The 14,400-nt window shown below is 40.5% G+C and overlaps 1 pseudogene; it reads right to left on the bottom strand.

The window, feature by feature from the left end:
• Positions 1–4,819: 4,819 nt before the first annotated feature.
• LOC138152739 (RIB43A-like with coiled-coils protein 1 pseudogene) lies at positions 4,820–7,519 on the bottom strand (annotated as a pseudogene).
• Positions 7,520–14,400: the final 6,881 nt, after the last annotated feature.

Raw genomic sequence — 14,400 nt, 5'->3', positions numbered from 1 at the left:
CATTTAAACTCTGATTCTAGATTTAAACGAGTCTTTTGGAGTTGACTTATAAACCTGCATTGCTGAGAAGAGTCCAGTCTATCAAAGTTGGTTGCCACGCATACATTGTATCTATAATTGTGTACAAATTTCTCCTGGCTCTGCTCTTCTTATTCAGCATCAGCCTCTCCAGGTAAATATGAAGTCCATCTGCTCCTCATTTCTTATAACACAATAGTATGACATTACAATCATATACCACAACTTGTTTAGCCATTCCCCAATTGATGGGCAACCCCTTAATTTCCAATTCTTTGCCACCATAAAAAGAGCTGCTATAAATATTTTTTTACATATGGTTTTTCCTTCCCACTTCTATGATCTCTTTGGGATACAACACTAAAAGTGGTATTGCTGGGTCAAAGGGTATGCACTTATTTATAGCCCTTTGGGCATAGTTCCAGATTGCTCACCAGAATGGTTGGAGCAGTTCAAAATTCCACCAGCAATGCATTAGTGTTCCAATATTTTAACATCCTCTCCAGCTTTTGTCATTTTCCTGTTTTGTCATCTTAGCCAAACTGACTGGTGAGATGTGGTACCTCAGAGTTGTTTTGATTTGCATTTCTCTAATCAATAGTGATTTAGATAATTTTTTCATATACTTGTAGATATCTTTAATTTCTTCCTCTGAAAACTGCCTGTTCATATCTTTCACCATATATCAATTGGGGAATGACTTGTATTCTAAAAAATTTGACTGAACTCTCTGTATATTTTAGAAATGAGACCTTTATCAGAGAGAGATATTGGTTGTAAAAATTCTTTCCCAATTTTCCACTTCCCTCTTAATCTTGGTTACATTGGCTTTGTTTGTACAGAAGCTTTTCAATTTAATGTAATTAAAATTATCCATTTTGCATTTTATAATGCTCTCTAATTCTTGTTCCATCATAAAGTCTTCCCCTTTCCATAAATCTGACAGGTAAACTATTCCTTGCTTTTCCGGATAGCTTACAGCATCATCCTTTATACCTAGATCATGAACCCATTCAGACTTAATTTTGGTATATGGTGTTAGATAATGGTCTATGTCCAGTTTCTGCCATACTGTATTCCAGTTTTCCCAGCAGTTTTTGTCAGATAGTGAGTTCTTATCCCCAAAACTGGGGTCTTTCGGTTTATCAAACAGTAGATTACTATGGTCATTGACTGCTGAGTCTCTTGGACCCAATCTATTCCACTGATCCACTACTCTATTCCTCAGCCAGTATCAAGTAGTTTTAATGCCTGCTGCTTTATATTACAGATTAAAATCTAGTATGGCTAGGCCACCTTCCCTAGCATTTCTTTTCTTTAATTGATATTTGGGACCTTTTGTTCTTCCAAATGAATTTTGTTACTATTTTTCTCTAGCTCTATAAATTAATCTTTTTGTAAATTGATTGGCATGGCATTAAATATGTAATTTAATTTGGGTAAAATTGTCATTTTTATTGTATTAGCTCGACTCAGCCATGGGCAATTGACATTTTTCCAATTAGTTAGATCTAACTTTATTTGTGTGAAAAATGTTTTGTAGTTGTGTTCACATAGGTCTTGGGATTGTTTTGGCAGGTAGATTCCCAAATATTTTATAATGTCTACAGTAACTTTAAATGGGATTTCTTTTTCTATCTTTTGCTGTTGTGTTTCATTATATACAGGAATGTTGAGGATTTATGTGAGTTTATTTTATATCTGGCAACTTTGCCAAATTTATTTATTGTCTCAAGTAGTTTTTTACTTGATTCCCTAGGATTCTCTAAATATGTCATCATATCATCTGCAAAGAGTGAAAACTTGGTCTATTCTTTACTAATTCGATTCCTTTGATTTCTTTTTCTTCTCTAATTGCTACTGCTAACATTCCTAGTACCAGATTGAATAAGAGGAATGACAGTGGACACCCTTGTTTCACCCCTGATCTTATGGGAAATGCTTCTAACTTATCCCCATTACATATAATACTTTCTGATAGCTTTAAGTAGATACTACCTATTATTTTAATGAAAACTCCATTTATTCCTTTACTTTCTGGTGTTTTTAATAGGAATGGGTGTTGCTTCTCTCAAAAGCCTTTTCTACATCTATTAAGATAATCATATGGTTTCTGCTTGTTTTGTTGTTGGTATGATTGATTATACTGATAGTTTTCCTAATAGTCAATCATCCTTGCATTACAGGAATAAATTCTACCTATCAAAGTGTATTATTCTCATAATAAGTTGCTGTAGTCGTTTTGCTAATATTTTATTTAAAATTTTTGCATCTGTATTAATGAGGGAAATTGATCTATACTTTTCTTTCTCCACTTTATCTCTTCCTGATTTAGGTATCAGTACCATGTTTGTGTCATAAAAAGCATTTGGTAGGACTCCTTCTTCACTAATTTTCCTAAATAATTTGTAAAGTATTGCAAGCAATTGTTCTTTAAATGTTTGATAGAATTCACTCCTAAATCCATCTGGCCCTGAAGATTTTTTCATAGGGAGTTCATTGATGGCTTGTTCAATTTCTTTTTCTGAGATGGGGTCATTTAAGCAATTTATTTCCTCTTCAGTTAATCTGGGCAACTCATATTTTTGAATATTCATCCATTTCACTAAGATTGCCAATTTTGGGGTATACAATTGGGCAAAATAATTCCTAATTATTGTTTTAGTTTCCTCTTCATTGGAGTTGGATTCACCCTTTGCATTTTTGATACTGGTAATTTGGTTTCCTTCTTCCTTTTATTATCATATTGACTAAAGGTCTTTTAATTTTATTCATTTTTTCATAAAACCAGCTGTTAGTTTTGTTTATTACTTAATACTTTATTTCTTAATTTCAATTTTACGAATCTTTCCTTTGGTTTTCAGTATTTCTAATTTAATTGTGGATTTACAATTTGTTCTTTTTCTAGCTTTTTCAGTTGCATGCCCAATTTATTTAACTCCATTTTCTCTATTTTATTCATGTATGTATTCAGAGATATAAAACTACCCCTAAGAACTGCTTTCCCTGAATCCCACAAGTTTTGGTATGTTGTCTCATTATTGTCATTCTCTTGAATTGTTTCTGATTGTTTTACTGAGAGGTCTATCATATGTACCTTCTCTTGTAGTCTATTCACCTCCTTAACTTCCTTCTTGTTTATTTTGAGGATAGATTTATCAAGTTCAGAGAGGGGGAGATTGAGCCTTCCCCCCCCCCCCACTAGTATAGTTTTGCTCTCTATTTCTTCCTCTAATTCCCTTAACTTCTCCTCTAGGAATTTAGGTGCTATACTGCTTGATGAATATATGTTTAGTAATTATATTGTTTCATTGTCAATGGTACCTTTTAGTAAGATATAGTTTCCTTCCTTATCTCTTTTAACTAGATCTACTTTTGTTTTTGCTTTTTCTGAAATAAGTATTGCTACCCCTGCTTTTTTTTTTTTTACTTTAGTTGAAGCATAATATGTTCTGTTCCAGCCTTTAACCTTTACCCTATGTGTATCCCTCTGTTTCAAATGTGTTTCTTGTTGATAGCATATTGTAGGATTATGGTTTTTAATACTTTCCACTGTCTGCCTCTGTTTTATGGGGAATTTCATCCCATTCACATTAACAGTTAAGATTTCTGTCCTTGTCTTTCCCTCCATCCTATTCCCTCTCCTGTTTATGCTTTTATTTCTCCCTTCTCCCTTCACCTCCTTAAGAGTATTCCTTTTAGTGGCAGCTAGGTGACACAGTGAATAGAGCACCGGCCCTGGAGTCAGGAGGCCCTGAGTTCAAATCCAGCCCCAGACACTTAACACATATACAAAAACTAGACGCGTAACCGTGGGCAAGTCACTTAACCTAATTGCCTCTCAAAAAAAAAAAAGAGTTTTCCTTTTGGCCACGGCCTCTCTTGGTATTTCCTCCCTATCAATCCCCCTCCCTTTTCCTACCCTTTCCCCTTACTACTTTTTCGCTCCCTTCTAACAACTGCCCCTTTTCTTTCCCTTTTCCCCTCCTAGTAACTGTAGGGCATGATAGATTTTTATACTTAACAAGGTATGTTATTCCCACCTTGAATCAAAACCGATGAGAGTAAATCTCATACAGTGCTCCACTCCCTCCCTTCTTTCCCTCTACTATAATAGGTTTTTGTGTCTTTTCATGTTAAAATCCTATGCTTAACTGATTATTATTCCCTCTTTGAACCAAAACCAATAAGTGTCAAGCTCATAAAATGTTCATCTCCCTCTCTTCTTTCCTTCTACAATAATATGTTTTTATGCCTCTTTGTGTGGCATAATTTATACCCTTTTCTGCCTCCTCCTTTCCTCTTCTCCCAATACCATTCCTTTGCTCCCTTTAATAGGGGTATTTTTTTATCATCACTTTGGTAACTTTTTACCCACACCCTCTATAATTATAACCCTTTAATATGTCACCATGATTATACAGTTCTCAATACTGACAGGTGTCAGCTTCCCATATAGGGATGTAAACAGGTTGCTCCTATTGAATAACAAATTATGTGTTTGTGAGTGTGTGTGTTTTCCCTGTTTACCTTTTTGTGTCTCTCTTGAGTCTTTTATTTGGAGATGGCATTTTTATCAGTAAGGTTTGGAAGTCCCTTATTTAGTTGAACTACCATCTTCTTGCCTAAAAGATTACGGTTAGTTTGGCTGGATAGTTGATCCTTGGTTGTAGTCCAACTTCTTTTGCCTTATGAAATATTGTGTTCCAATCCTTCCAATCTTTTTTTTTCTTGATACCCAAAGTTACTTTATTTCCCCACAGAAGCTCAGCTCCCAAGTGCCAGGGTTAGGCCTCTCAGCTCAATGGCTGCTGGTGTTGAATCCCTCAGAGGTGGAAATGGGCCGTGGGCTCATTGGTATACACTATCTTGTCCAGGTACTCCTTCCGTGCCCTCTGCTCTCCTGCTAGCTGCTTGTTGTGTGTGTCTAGGTCCCGCCAAAGCTTCTGTGCTCAGACCTGATGCTCATGTTCCAGCTGGCAAGCAGCTTGAGTAGCCAGCTGCTCCTGGAGGGCCTGCTCAGCTTCCAGGAGCTGCTCAGCCTGCTGCCGGTGTTGGGCGTCAAGGCGCTGGCCAGCCTGCTCCTTCTGGATGGCAGCTATTTGCTCAGGGGTCATGCCCTTCCAGAGCTCCAGGATCACCCTATGTAGGACCAAAAGGTTCGAGGAGACAGAAGGGTTCTCAGTCAGTATGTCACTGGTCAAATGATTCTAGATCTCGATGAGGTTGTCATCCTGCTCCTTCTGCTGGGCTAGGCATTGCTGTTCCCCCAACTCTACGGCCTGAGCCCTGTTGTAATCAGCCACAGCTACATTCATGGCCTTTCGGCAGGCAGCTTCCAGATTCTCCAGGTGAGCAGCTTGCAGGTCCATCTCTATCTGCTTCTGGCCATCCAGGATGTCCAAGTACTTCTCATCTCTCCTAGCCTGGCAGTGCTCCTTCTGCTGATGGCTCAATTCATGATGGGCCTGTTCCCATTGTAGGCACTGGCGGGTAGCTTGGCCCAAGTCTTCCCCAGCAAAGAACTGCATAATGGAGGGCCCATGGTGGCAGTCCAGGTTGCCCACTTGAGGTGGCTTCTCTTTCTGTAGTCTTGCTGGGTCATACAGGTCAAAGTCTTGATGGTCCTTGGGCTGCTGCTCCCACTCATGAAAGGCCTGCACCTGCCGAACTACCTGCTGGGCATGCTGCAACTCCTCCTTCTCCAGCACCTGGGCCACCAGGTCACACTGCACCAGGCTGGCATCAAAAGTGGCCTTTCGAGCACACTCAACAGCTTCTAGCCTTTTCCGCTCCTGTGCTTGGCTCTTCAAAGCATCTGCATACACCCCAATGACTCAGTTCGGAACATTAAGGATTCAGTTCTGCCTCTGTTTCTCCTGATCCTTCGGGCCTGGATGGCCACAGACTGCTTCTGCTCTGGTTGGATGTCTGCCTTATACATCCTGACTTGAGACTCCCTAGTGGGCTTTCTCCGATGCCAAGGAAGGGTTTCCCTAGCAGCAAACGGAGACTAAGCTTGCCTGCGCTCAGCCAGAACTGGGGCGTCCCTCCCCCTGACCCTTCTGGCCCGCCTGTCCTTCCAATCTTTTAAAGTAAAAGCTTACAGTTCCTGTGCAATCCTAACTGTAGTTCCATTATATTTGAATTATTTCTTTCTTGCTGCCTACAGTACTTTCTCCTTGATCTTATAGTTCTGGAATTTGGCTACAATAGTTCTTGGAATTTTCAATTTGGGATCTCTTTCACGTGTCCAGTGGATTCTTCCTATAACTATTTTACCCTCTGGTTCTAGGGCCTCAGTGCAATTTTCCTTGATGAGTTCTTCGAAGATGTTTTCCAGGCTTTTTTTTTCATCATGGTTTTCTAGTAGACCCATTTTTCTTTGATTCTCTCTCCTGGTTGTCTTCTCCAGGTCAGTTGTTTTTCCAATGAGATACTTTATATTTTCTCCTAATTTTTCATTCTTTAAGTATTGTTTGACAGATTCTTGATGCCTCATCAGGTAATTAGTTTCAAATCAACTGATTTTAATTTTTAGAGAATTATTTTGCTCAATTAATTTTTGAAGTTCCCTTTCCATATGTTCAGATTTTGTTTTTAGGGAGTGCTTTTCTCCAGTCATATTTTGCACCTCTTTTCCAGTTTCACAAATTTTACTTTTTAAGGAATTGTTTTCTTCAGTAATTTTTTTTTCTATTTTTCCAAGTGTACTTTTAAAATAATTAGTTGATTTATCTTCTGAACCTCTCTAATTTGGCTTTTAAAATCCTTTCTGGGCTCTTTCAAGAATGCCTTCCAGGCTTGAGACCAGTTCATATTCCCTGTTGAGGTTTCAGAGTTGGGTATAGAGTCAATGCTGGACTCTTGTGAATTTGGTTCTTCTTGCTCACTATAAAAGGACACTATTGTTTTTGTTCTTGAAAATTGCTTCTTTCACATTGTGATTGCCTATTTCCTAGCCTTTAAAGTAGATTTCTGCTTCTGGGCTCTGACCCATGCTTCTTTTCATGGGAGCAATGGGTCTGTTTATTGGCTTTGTGTGCTGTGTCCTCTGGGTGTCTAGACTAAGGCCAAGGGCGACTAGGTGGTACAGTGAATAGAGCACCGGCCCTGGAGTCAGGAGGACCTGAGTTCAAATATGGCCTCAGACACTTGACACCCTTACTAGCTGTGTGACTTTGGGCAAGTCACTTAACCCCAATTGCCCTAAAAAAAAAAAAACCTAGACTGAGGCCAAGGCCAGGGCTTTCTGAGTTGCCTCAAGGTTACTCTGAAGCTCACAGTATAAGGTGTCGGGGAGGGGTGGCCTAGATGCTTCAGGATTCCACCTCCCAACCCCTATGCTGAAACTCAGGGAGGCTCAACTGCTGGTGGCCAACAGGCTGCACTGGTGTCTGCTGGTTTCCCTGGTTGTGTGGAGGCACACCTGGGTTCTCATGACAGCACTTTCTGGCTCCACCCCCTTGGGGTTCAGGATCTCCTGCTGGTCAGCTGACATGGGACTGTTTTTTTTTTTTTGAGGGACAATTGAGATTAAGTGACTTGCCCAAGGTCATGCAACAAGTTTGTGTCTAAGTGTCTAAGGCCAGATTTGAATTTAAGTCCTCCTGATCCCCTTATGGGGCTTGTTGGGACAGCTCTCAACACCTTAGCCTGGGCACAGCCACACTCATGCCCTTCATCTAGGACTCCCAAGCCTGACTAGGGTTAGGCTCTTTCAGGATTTTACCCTGAGGCAATGTTCTCTGGGTTTTCAGGGTCCTACGGAGAGAGTGGAACAGCAAGGGTTTACTCCACTATCTTGGCTCCTGAGAGTTCAGGTAGTTGATTTTTAAACATCCAGGCGGTGGGTTGGTAGCCGCAGAATTAGCTGCTGCTGCTGGGTGCCTTGTGCTTTCTCTTACCTGCCTCCAACAGATTCCCTCCTATGGTAAGAGGTCTGAGAATTGCCACTGTGGTGGCTGAGTCAGTTCACCTGGGCTCTCTCTGGCTCCACTCTGGTCAGGTCTCAGGTCTGTGCTGGTGCAGACCTCACTCTGCATTTCCTCTGCCCAGTCCTACATGTGTACCTACCTTGACTGAAAATCTGCCATGTTCCATTGTTGTGCAGAGAATCAATGAGCAGAGACCTGGATATGATTTAATATAAACTTAATGTGGATTTATTTAGGGCCCAGCTGTCCAAAGTGTAGACTCAAATCAGACAGCCCTGAGCAGGGGCAGAGCCAGAGAATTTAAAGACAAAAACCACAAAGTAATGATCAGATCTATATTCAAATAGGAAGTTACAAAAGCAGAAAAATGTAATTGGTTTATAACCTTACATGAAATATAGTTAAGTTTCAATTTTCCAGAACAGGGTAGGTGACTATGCCTTGGGCAGTTTCCCAGAAATATGCCTTGGGCAGGTATTCTCTTGGGGCGCACAGGCTCTGTGGTGGGACTTTACTTCCATGAAGAATGGAGCACAAAATGGTGGGGACTGAGACAAGATGGAGGGTGACTCAGGTTTGGGTACAACACCATCTCCCATTGGATTCTACCACTCTAAATTCCATTCAGATTCACTTTTTAGAGGTTACTGAAGGAGTTCACAGAGGATTTCAGGTGAGATCTTGCTTTCACCATGTCATCTTGGCTCTGCCCTGGATCTATTTTCCAGGTCAGTGATTTTTCTGATGAGATATTTCACAGAGCCTCTATTTTTTCATTTGTTTGGAACTGTTTTATAATATCTTGATTTACCATAAATTCACTAGCTTCAGGGGCAGAACCAAGATGAAAAATTAGAAGCACAAACTTGGCATGCGCTCTGGCTCCAATCACTTCCAATACATGTGAAAAAATTACTCTAAACAAACTTTGGAGCTACAGAACCCACAAAGTGACAGAGAGAAACAAGTCTCCCACTGAAGGAAGCCCAGCAGGATGGCAGAAAAGGTCTATTGCAGCATGCTGGGAGCTGAGCACAGTCCCCTGTGAGTCACAGTTCTGGCCCCAGGGCAGCCCCTAAAAGCAGCGGCCAGAGAAGACTTTGGGAGACTGAATTACCAGCAGCTGTGGCACAGCCACGTGGCTGCCTCAGGACCTCCTGCCTGCAGATTGTAGAGGGGTGGGGGGGGGGAAATCACCATTCAGAGGGTAATCACTCTTGATTTAACCTTCTTGGATCTGGATTTCGGTCTTGGATGGTAGTCCTCAGTTGTGTGACCAGTGAGTCAGAGCTTGTGGGGGCTGTAGAGAGGGGGCCCTCCTAATACCTCTGGCAGTTGTGAAAACCCCAGCTATTTGGGACAAAGCTCTCTCCATTCTGGAAGCAGAGTTCTACCTTGGCAAAGAGCTAAAACATCAAATAATCGACTGGTAATATGAGCAAGCAGAGGAAGCACAAATAGACCATAGAATACTTTTTTGGGTACAAAAAGGATCAAGGAATGGAGCAGGAGGAAGACAGTGAAGTCAGAACTCCTGCATCAAAAGCCTCCAAGAAAAATACGAATTGGTTATAGATATTTAGGAGCTCAAGAAGGATTTTGAAATTTAAGTAAGAGAAGTGGAAGAAAAATTGGGAATAGAAATGAGGATGATGCAGGAAAATCAGGAAAAGAAAGTCAACAGCCTCCTAAAGGAGACCCAAAATACACTGAAGAAAATAACAACTTAAAAAATAGACTGGCAAAAGAGGCCCAAAAAGCCAGTGAGGAGAAGAATGCCTTAAAAAGCTGAATTTGCAAGACAGAAAAGAAATTTCAAAAACTCACAGAAGAGAATAACTCCTTCAAAATTGGGTTGGAGCAATTGGAAGCTAATGACTTTATGAGAAATCAAGATACTATAAAACAGATCCAAACAAATAAAAAAATAGAAGGCAATATGAAATATCTCATTGGAAAAACCACTGACCTGGAAAATAGATCCAGGAGAGATAATTTAACAATTATTAGACTACCTGAAAGCCATGATAAAAAAAAAAAGCCTAGACACCATCTTTCAAGAAATCCTCAAGCAAAATTGCCCTGATATTCTAGAACTAGAGTGCAAAATAGAAATTGAGAGAATTCACCAATCACCTCTTGAAAAAGATCCCCAAAAAGAAAATTCCTAGGAATGTTATAGCCAAATTTGAGAGTTCCAAGATCAAGGAGAAAATACTGCAAGCAGTCAGGAAGAAACAATTTGAGTATTGTGGAAACACAATCAGGATAACACAAGACCTAGTAGCTTCTACATTAATGGATCAAAGGTCTTGGAATATGATATTCTGGAGGTCAAAGTCACTAGGATTAAAACCAAGAATCACCTACCCAGTAAAACTGAGTATAATGATACATGGGAAAATATGGTCATTCAATGAAATAGAGGACTTTCAAGCATTCTTCATGGAAAAACCAGAGCTGAACAGAAAATCTGACTTTCAAATACAAGTAGTAAGAGAAGCATTAGAAGGTAAACAGGAAAAAGAAATTATAAGGAATTTATTAAATTTGAACTATTTACATTCCTACATGTAAAAATGATAATTGTAACATGAGACTTTTCTCAGTATGAGGATAGTTGAGAGACATATATAGGTATACATGAAGGACATATATATGTATGTATAGGAGGGTATATGTGTGCTGTGTGTATATATACATATATACATGTATATATGTGTGTGTGTACATGTATAGACAGAGGACATAGAATCAGTTGAATAAGAAGGGATGATACATAAAAAACAAAATTAAGAGGTGAGAGAGGAATATATTGGTAGAAGGAGAAAGGGAGAGATAGGGTAAGTTATCTCACATAAAAGAGGCAAGAAAAAACGCTTACAAAGTAGGGGAAGAGAAGAAAGGTGAAAAGGAATGGGTCAATCTTACTCTCTTTAGATTTGGCTTAAGGAGGGAATAACATACAAACTCAATTAGGTATTTTACCCTACAGGAAAGTAGAGGGGGGATGATAGAAGGGAGGGCAGATTGGGGGAGAGGGTAGTTACAAGCAAACACTTTTGAAAAAGGACAGGGTTGGATGGAGCCAAGATGGCAGAGTAGAAGCAGGACCTCCCCACTGCTCCGGTTTCCACCTTCCCCAATCCATGTAAAAAGAGGACTCTAAACAAACTTTGGAGCTGCAGAACCCACTAAATGACACAGAGAAGCTAACCTCCTGCTGAGGGCAGCAGGGCAGGCCTGCAGGAATCAGCCAGCGCTGCACTCTGGGAGCCAAGCCCAGACCCAAGGCTTTAGCCCCAGGGCGGACCTGACCAGCTGTGGCCGGAAGGACTACAGAACAGCAGCAGCTGTGGCCACTTCCAGATTTATCAACACACAGATGCGAAGGACAAAGTGAGAGGTCAGTGCAGTCTGGAATTTGGAACCCAATAAGTGGGAGTGCGTGGCTTTTGCCTCCCGGGGCAAGGAGCCGCTGAGGAGCTGGCACAGCCAGCCAGTGCCATGTGGGACCTTGAGCTCCTGGCCTGCAGAGTATAGGGGGACCAAGCACCAGTCTGAGGGGTAATCGCTCTTGCTTTAACCTGCTTGGATCTGGATTGCCATCTAGGGTGGTAGTCCTGGGGTGTGTTTCCAGCTTGCCAGAGCGTGTGCAGACCTCAGAGAGGGTACCCATCTAATACCTCTAGCAACTGAGAAAACCCCAGCATTTGGGAAGAAAGATCCCCTGTCTGGTGGCAGAGTCCTACTGTGGCAAAAAGCCCAGGGGTCAAGTGACTGAGGGGCGACATGACCAGGCAAAGGAAACAAAGCAGACAGAAGATTTCAACATTACACTCCTATTTGGGGGACAAAAAGGAGGAAAGCATGGAACAGGAGGAAGACAGTGAAGTCAGAACTCCTGCACCAAAAGCTTCAAAGGAAAATATGAGCTGGTTACAGGCCATTAGAGGACCTTAAGAAGCAGATAAAAGAAGTGGAGGAAAAATTGGGAAAAGAAATGAGAACAATGCAAGAAAATTATCAAATGAGAGTCAAAAGCCTGACTGAAGAAAATAACATTTTAAAAAACAGACTGACTCAAATGGCAAAAGAGGCTCAAAAAGGCAATGAGGAGAAGAATGCCTTAAAAAGCCAAATTTGCCAGGTGGAAGAAGAATCTCAAAAGCTCAATGAGGAGAATGATGGCTTCAGAATTAGATGGGAACATATGGAAGCTAACGACTTTATGAGAAATCAAGATGCTGTTAAACAGATCCAAACAAATGAAAGAATAGAAGACAATGTGAAATATCTCATGGGAAAAACCACTGACCTGGAAAATAGATCCAGGAGAGATAATTTAAAAATTTTTGGACTACCTGAAAGCCATGATCAATTAAGAACCTAGAAAACATCCTCCAGGAAGTTCTCAAAGAAAATGGCCCTGATGTTTTAGAATCAGAGGGCAAAATAGAGGTTGAAAGAATCCACCAATCACCTGCTGGAAAAGTTCCCACAAAGAAAACTACTACAAATATTATAGCCAGGTTCCAGAAATTCCAGATTAAGGAGAGAATATTAAAAGCAGCCAGGAAGAAACAATTTGAATATTGTGGAAACACAATAAGGATAACCCAGGATCTGGCAGCTTCTTCACTGAGGGATCAAAGGGCTTTGAATATGTTATTCCAGAAGTCGAAGGAGCTGGGTTTAAAACCAAGAGTCATCTACCCAGCAAAACTGAGTATCATGTTTCAGTGAAAAAATATGGTCACTCTGTGTAATAGAGGAGTTTCAAGCATTCTTTCTGAAAAAAAAAAAAACAGAGTTGAACAGAAAATTTGACATTCAGATACAAGAAGCAAGAGGAGCATGAGAAGGTAAACAGGGAAAACAAATCATAAAGAACTTATAGAAGTTGAGCTATTAACATTCCTACATGGAAAAAATATAATTGTAACTTATGAAACTTTTCTCAGTAGTTGAAGGGAATATATGTGTGTGTGTATGAGGGTATATGGGCATATGAATACATATGTGAATATGTGTATATATGTTTACAGGTATACATAGATAGAGGGCACAGGACCAATTTAACAGGAAGGGATGATACTTAAAATGTGAAATTAAGAGGTAAGAGAGGAATATAATGAGAGGAGATGGGGAAAGACAGAATGGAGTTAGCTATCTCATACAGAAGAGGCAAGGGGAAATGGTTATAATGGAGGGGAAGAATAGGAAGACAAAAGGGAATGGTTCAACCTTATTCCCATTGAATTTGACTTGAGGGGGGAATGAAATACACACTAAATAGGGTATCTCACCCTACAGGAGAATGGGGGGGGGGGAGGTTGAGAGGGGCGATGACGGAAGGGAGGGCAGGCTGGAGGGATGGATGTTGGAAGCACCCACTTTTGAAAAGAGACGGGATGAACTATTATCAATAGTATTTTACATGTAATTGGGAAATAAGATATACAGACACTGGGGCATAAAAATCCACTGGAAAAGTCGAAAGACGTATGGGAGAAAATATGGCAGACAGCAGATTGGAAGAGGGGATATCCTGTGGGACTGCCATTTTAGGGGGGTGGGCAGGGGGAAAAACCGGGAGAAAATTTGTAACTCAAAACCTGGCAGAAATGAATGATGTAAATCAGAAGTTAAAGCATTTGAATAAAAGAAAAAGGACAGGGTTAAAGGTGAAAATAGAATAAATTGGGCAGGAAATGATGGAGGAAAATATATTTAGTTTTTCACAATATTACTATGGAAATATTTTGTGTAACTACACATGTACAACCTATATTGAATTACTTGTCTTCCCAGTAGGGGTTGGTGAGGAGGGAAGAAGGGAAAGAATCTGGAAATCAAATAAAAACAAATGTTAAAAATTATTTTTTACATGCAACCAGGAAATAAGATGTACAGGCAATGGGGTATAGAAATCTGTAGAGAACTTTCAGAAGTCTCTCGGCTTTGCTAATGAAATGTTCCCCTCCCCTATATTATTACTTGAAAGGCTACAGGGCAGACAAGCAAGAGGATGTATTATGGAGGATGTTTTGGGGTCCCTTGAGGTATATTCCCCTGCCTTATACAGTACCTGTAAGGTTACAGCGCAGATAAGCAAAAGGGAGTGTAATCTTTTTCTTTATTCCTCCGGATATGGTCCTAGAATATTACCCTGGTAGGTGACTAGCAAGGGTAAATGGTGATCAAGATTGATGGAGGGTCCTTCTGCATTGTCTGCATTCCTTTGGGTCACCTTATAGGGAGGATCTTTCTACATTGTCTGCATTCTCTTGGGAGGGGGGGCATAAAAACTCTGTGAGCTTCTTGTATCTTTGGATCTGTATGAAATGGTCCTGTAATAAACAGACTATTGTCTCATTATTCTCACCCTTGCTAGTCCACCAACTGCACTGGACACAGTAGAAATCCATTTTACCCTACAAGA

Source organism: Petaurus breviceps, unplaced genomic scaffold, assembly GCF_028583685.1.
Source record: "Petaurus breviceps papuanus isolate PSGF00001 unplaced genomic scaffold, PetGlider_PUasm1.0 90925, whole genome shotgun sequence".
NCBI lineage: Eukaryota > Metazoa > Chordata > Mammalia > Diprotodontia > Petauridae > Petaurus > Petaurus breviceps.
Note: the sequence above shows the minus strand (reverse complement) of the source record. Positions and strands in the feature narration are given on the sequence as shown.